Below are 7,110 nucleotides of genomic sequence, written 5' to 3' on the forward strand. Positions count from 1 at the left end.
TACCCTCCATGTCACTGAAACCCACAAGTAGAAGAAGCAGTAGAGCAACCAGCATCTGAGTTATCTCTGGTAACAACAAAGAAATTAACTTTATTGAACTTTGTTGAAAACTATAAGGTATAATGCTGTTTACCCAAAGAGTCCTCCTCTTCTTTCTACTTCATTTCTCTCTCTCTCTCTCTCTGTCTTTCTCTCTCTCTCTCTCTCTCTCTCTCTCTCTCTCACACACACACACACACACACACACACACACAAACACAATTTACTAGAGACTGCATGTAGGAATGGTACATAACAATTCCCTTTTTGCTGAGTTTTGGAAGAGATTTAGAGACAGAGTTTGCATCTGTCCAGCAAATGGAGAGAAACCTGTCCATGCCTGTCTCATGTAGGGAGTGTGTATACATGTTGTATATCTTGACTCATATCAGGGACAGCAGAGATGAACATATATTGGAAGCAATTTACAGAACTAGAAGGGAAGATTTCAGGTCCACCTTCACCCAAGTAATGAAGTGAGAAGGTTTTAGAAACTCCTCCAACTGTGGATCCAAAAGTAACCAGCTCTTCTAGCAAAACTACCTGGCACCTTAAGGTCTATATTATGCCTCTTTGATGTGTAGTCTTTTCAAGCATGTGGCATTCAAATGCTTTCATGACAGATTACAGACAACCAAAAATTATTATTCTTGAATTTAGGAGGACCCTGTAACAGCTGTGACTAATAGAATATGGCACAAGTACACTGTGCCAAGTTCTGGGCTCAGGCAGTTCTATTCACTGTTGCTTGGAACCCCTGATCTTAGAGCCTGAGTTGCCATGTAAGAAGCCCAACTACCTTGCTGGAGGGACCACAAAAAGAGGAGGCCTTGAGACTAGAAGAGGAAGGAGAGGAACCCAGCTGGACCCAGTCCTCCTACTGTCACCGCAATTCATGGATCCAGATCTATGAATGAAGTCTTGTTGAATCCCAGGCCATCCATACCACAAGCTAAATACTGAATGGTCCCAGTTACTACCACATGTAAAAGAATCACCCCAACTAGCCTAAATTTCTGATCTCACAAATTCTGACCCCTAGAACTAAAATAATTTTTGTGAATTTTGAATGGTTTGTCATATGGTAATAGATAAATGCAACAGCTTGCTTCCAATCTAAATAGCTGCAAGAAATCTTGTTTAAGCAGAAGAGGGTTTCCACGTTGTTCATACAATCCCAAGAGTATATAGAATATCCTTACTTTTAAAAGAAATATCTAATGAAGTATTTAGAAGTAAAAACTGTGATGTTTATAACTTATTTTCAAATTTTCAAATGATTCGGTATAGATACAGAGATAGTATGGAAAACTGTCAACACCTGTTGATGCTAAGTGACAAGTACACATGTGTACATCACACTGCTTTTCAATCTTTCTGTATGATTGATATTTTTCACAATTAAATATTGAGGAAGAATACAAAAGAAATAAATGGCAGAAAAGAGGAAAAAGTATAAGGATAAAAATCAGTGTGATTTTCTGCCTTTTCTTGTACCATGTGGGATGGTCACATTTCTTCGTAAGCACTTAAAATTGCTTATTAAAATCAACCTTGTGCTCTTCTTTCCCCAGTCCAGTGACTCACAGGTCTTACTTTCTCAGTTCGCTCATCTTTGAGCCCTCTCCATAAACATTTTTCATGGCTCTCATTAATAATGGATGCTGTATTTTGCTAGTAAGTTACTCAAGGTAATGGAAGATTACTTTGTGGTTTTTTAGTCTTCACATGACAAGTTTTATTCAGTAGATTAGATCAGTTTCAGTTGATTACTATTAGCTTTTCAATAAGGCCTAAATACAAAATCTGATTCATATGCAAGTTGCTTAGTGTCACTTAAGGCAAAAAGAAAAACCTCCCTCCTACCACCATGGTCTATTCCAGTCTCACCCTGACCAACCTGTTGCCAAGATGAACCATGGCCTGAGGAATCAAGCAAGAGAATGTGAACATATCAGCATAAACCATCACACTATCTGCTATCTGTACTTAAGAATATGCCCTGGGGGCCAGTCCGTCCTGTGAGTCCAAGCCAGTAGACATACTTTGTAGAAAGTGCAGATGCAGGGCTGGCTCCCACCTCTCACCTCTACCTTCTACAAGGGGGACGGACAGCCAGCTGGAAGCTCCTCAGCATGGTGATGGGGCTCCTGGTTGCTCCAGGCAGGCAGCTAGGGAGGGAGGCTGCCACCCACCACTTAGCCAAGTAAAACCTCAGAGTGGTTTTACTCAGGGTTCCTATTCTCCAGAGAGTCCTGTGGTGTCCTCAAAATCCCTTCCCCCCCATCCCCCAATCACTGACATGCAAAGCTCTGCACCCCACCAAGGTCCCTTTCCGGGTGCCTCTATCTCAGTCTGGAACCCCGCAGACATAACAACCCACAAATAATGAACAAACAAACAAATAAGTGGATAGCAGAGTCTGACCTGGGGAGGGCAAATGAGTAGCAACAAATCAAATTCAATCAAGTCAGCAATTGTTTGCAATGTGCACAGCATCATGTTAGATGTTTCAATATCAAAGATGTATTTAAAATGTTATGCTGTCTAGAATGCTGCTGACTTTTTAAACCACTCTTTTATTTGCTGACTTGTATCCAGTCCCTCCGCAATAGATTTCAGCTGGTCCTTGCTGGGTGTTTTTCCTCCCTGTATGATGACAGCCCTGTAATTAACCTTCACAGGCTTTGTTCCACTTACTTCTGACCATGTCTCCAATTTACCAATTTCCTTTGATGTGGTTCAACATTTTTTTTAAAAAGCAACCTTTTGGGACTTCTATATATTATTTAGAAAATTTTATACTTATGAGAAAAAGTAAGAAGAGTCCAAACTCCATTACAAATCATTATTTTGTGCAGGCTGTAGAATAATTTCTCTGGAGACAAGTCTCATGACACAGAGCTCTGGCTGTCAGCCCTCCTGACCTCCTGAGGGACCTCACTCCATCAGCAATGCCCTTTCTGCCTGTATCTTCAATCTCAATCTTCTCTCTATCTCTCTCTATCTCTCTCTCTCACACACACACACACACATACCCACAGCCATTACTGCAGTCAGGGCCCTCTCCCTTACATGGCAAAAATTCTTTAAAAGATCCATCCTAAAGGGAAAGGGGGAATGGAAAGAGAAAGTGGGTGAACTTGTTCAAGGTATACTGTATGCATGTATGGAATTATCACAATGAAATTTCCTCATATTATTAATGTGTGGTAATTCAAAAATAAAATTTTAGAAATTTTTTTTTAAGTTCCAACTCCAGATCATTTTGTCTACCTCATCCTCTACAAAGCCAGGTGTTTGGTCCATTGGTTGATTGTTTGGGTAAGAGATACTTAATTGACTCTCTCTTTTTGCACCCACAAATGGACTCTGAACACTTCTCACCAAAGTCAGCAATGACATCCCTGCTGCCAACACCAAATCAGCATCTTGGAGTTCATCTGGTAGAACCTCTCTGTCATATGTGATGCCATTGATTATTTCTTCAAAAGTTTGTCTTCCCTTAACTTCAGTCACCTCACCCACATGGCTCTTCTGAAATACCAGGTGACACAGCCTCCAACAAGAAAACTCATTTCCCAGCACCAAGACCAAGGCAATGGGCTATAGTCCAAAGGATTCTCCAGAAGTAGCTAATGTTATAGAATGGCTGGAATGACTGTCAAAGATCCAGCGTGGGTGACAAGCAAGGAGACAGAGACAGTGCCTTGCATTGATTGCTGTCCTACATGATGCAAAATCTGCTCCAAGTCAGCTACCGATGTGTAGAAAGAATCTATAGGTGCAGAAACCAAGCAGAAGTAGGAGTAGTTCTTCTCACTGTTGTACCTAGCAATCTGTTTGCAAAAAACTTGCTTCTGATCTCTTCAGATCTTAGTTCCAAGGAAGTTTCCAAGGAAGACAAACATGTTCCTATTTGAACAGAAAGTTGAGACTTCCATCTGACCATTTTGTGTTTCTCAAGCCACTAAACAGCAGAGAAGGAATGTTCTCTTCTGACTGGAGTCATGGATCTCTACTAGAAAGGAAGCTGACCTCTGCAAAGTTCTCTCATAACTAGGGCAACCAAATCACACCTCTGTGCTTGAGACTTCTCAGTTTTATCACTACGTCGTATCTTGGGCAAATTGGAATAGATAGTCACTCAACTCATGTCCAGGAAACATTGAAAACACTGATTAATTGAGTGGAGTGCATCTTATTTGTGGCAGACTGAATCCAGCCCTACTTCACAAAATGTGTACTTGATTTTGTAACCCGTCGAGAAATACCTGAAGATGTTATAGGCTTCCCTGCATTGCCTCATGTCTGCTCACAGACATTATCTTCAGAGGCTGGGACGCAGTGCTTCCTTGCACATGTCAGCTCATTTTTTGCTCTTTATCCCTAGTTCCAGTATTTTCTAGGAATTATGTAAATAATAGAAGCTTTGATCCTTAATTTTGTGTGTGTGTGTGTGTGTGTAAATTCTCTCAATCTAATAATTTTTTAAGCACTATGGAAAGTTTATGTTAGTTCTGGAAGGGATCATAGAAAGAATCTAATCCAAACCCAAACATTTCATGCTCACTTGCAATTGCTCAATTATTTAAACTTCATTATTTTTGTTTTAGTTTATTATTTGTCAGGTTATCCAAGCATTCATTTCCTCAGCTGACCAAAAATTATACTTTCAAATTTAATGCTGTAGTTTTTGTTGTTGTTGTTGTTGTTGTTTTTCTCGTGGCCCTGGGGTTTGAACTGAAGGCCTCATGCCCCTCATTCCACTAGCCCTTTTTTGTGTTGTTTATTTTCCAGGTAGGGTCTTTCAAACTATTTTACCCATGGCTTCAAACCATGATTCTACTGATCTCTGCCTCCTGAGTAGCTAGGATTACAGACGAGAGCCACCGGTGCCCAACTAATCCTGTAGTTTATTTTTGCTTGTATGATGGGAACGAATGCTAGCTTTCAAAATGTCAGTGTTTCTCTAGCACATCATCGAGCATCAGTACTCACAGAGTTTATTGGTGAGGACTTCGGTCTTCTAAGTACTACACATCAGTCTCATTTTCTATTGTGCCTTGGTAATGACATCTGTGATTGTCAAAAGATCTGCTACCACATGGACTTGGCTTATAGCACCAACCACAGACTAGAACTCGAAAACCAAGATTAAGATTCATTTCATTCCGGGAGAGAAATAACTGGGATAACACCCTCCCACAAAACCTTCACAGGGGCTACTCTCAACCAAATACTGGCTTCTAAATTTATCACTGGTCTTATGTTAGGTTCTTATGAATCAGCTCTCCAATTTTCTAGGGCAACAATAAAGAAGAGCAGGATTTGCAGAAACACTTAGCTGTGGTTTAAAATACAAAACAAGGAGTACTCAATATGCTTAGAAACTCATGCCAGATAGAGTCCATCTCTCATGAAATTGTCAGGAGAGAAAGGTGATATTTAAAGACAGATTTTTTTTAACCATTTTTTTCCTTCTTTGACTATTATTTTATAACTTTTTCTTCTTCTGTGTGCATGGAATTGGTACAGGAAATGTCAAATCCTATTGGCTCAGGAGTTTGCAAAGGAACCAAGATTACAGTAACATGATGGTCAACAGCAACAAACCTCTTTCAGTGTCGGGCCAAACAACAGAGGACAGAATGGGCCAGACAATAGAGGATAGAATGTTAAGACCAGTAAAAATCCCAGATCCAGCATTCATGCCCCCACTAAATGTCAAAAGTCATTTAGTACTGAGAAAAGAGAAATGACATATCCGAAAGAAATGTTTTGATTAAAAGGAGGTATTTGAATCATCAACCGAAGCCTGATAAAAGCTTCAGTTCTGAATGATTCTGAACCTTTTTTCCAGCTTCTTTTCGCAGATCTTTTAGTTAATTTTGTCTCATCAGTTATAGGAGTGGCAAACAATTCTCAAGTGGCTTCAGAGCAAAAATGAAATCTAGGATAGAGTTGGAAGATCTTTTATTGAGAAGTCAGGGAAACAAGGTGGAGTCTCATAGACCCTTGCAGACAGAGACCTAGTTAGGATGTGAAAAGAATATCTTGCAAACACTCTGTCTAAACAGCAGGCTGTCTAAGAATCTAAAGCATAGTCCCACAGCAGCATCACAGGGAGTCAAGAGTCCAAGGTGGATAAAAAGCTTGTCCCGAAGAGACTTGTGGGCTTCACTTTAGTATAATATAGATTATAAACCATTGCTCAGAAAGTCCACAATGCTTTTTTAAAACAGTTATATCAGCTTCATCTTTGAAAGACAGCATACCTGACTTGGCCAAATTTCTCAAAGTGTAACTCACAAATCCTTGTGATCTGCACCAGACCTCTTGGTCTGAATTATTTGGGGAGGAGGGAAGGGAAACAAATCCAGAAACCAACATTTTTTATTAGATAATACTTATGGATATTAAAATTTTACATCTACCTCAAACAGACCTACTCACTCTTAAATACATTATTTCCTGGGTACTGGCTTCATTCCCTCTGGAATACCTCTGCCTTCTGTTCCTCAAATACCATCCATTGTTTAAATTTTACACATCCGTCCTTCAGCAAATAGTGGTGGGTCAGATGGACAAAGAGAATGTGACGTCTATCTCATGTTACACATGCACAAAAAGTTCATTTGAAATGGATTAGAGACCTAAATATGAAAAGTAATGCTTTTAGATGCAAACATAAAAGATATACAAACATATCTTCAAAATCTTGAAGTAGACAAAAATTTATCAAATAAGAGACAAAAAAATGTAACCTCATAGTTCATTTAAAAACTTCTTTTCATCAAAAGTCACAATTAAGAGAATGAAATTCAAGCCAGCGTCAAAGCAGCATTAAAAGAGATTAAAGTCATAGGACTCACGTATCCAATTTCAAGAAGTATTACAAAGGTGAAATAATCAAAACAGTGTGGTACTGGTATAATAGACATATAGATTGATGGAATAGGATCGAGAACCCAGGATAAAACTCATGCATGTATAGTCAATTAATTTTCAACAAGACTGTAAAGACAATTCAATGGGGGTAAAGAACAGTCTCTTCAACATATAATGCGA

Source organism: Castor canadensis, chromosome 3 (assembly GCF_047511655.1).
Source record: "Castor canadensis chromosome 3, mCasCan1.hap1v2, whole genome shotgun sequence".
In the NCBI taxonomy this organism is placed as follows: domain Eukaryota; kingdom Metazoa; phylum Chordata; class Mammalia; order Rodentia; family Castoridae; genus Castor; species Castor canadensis.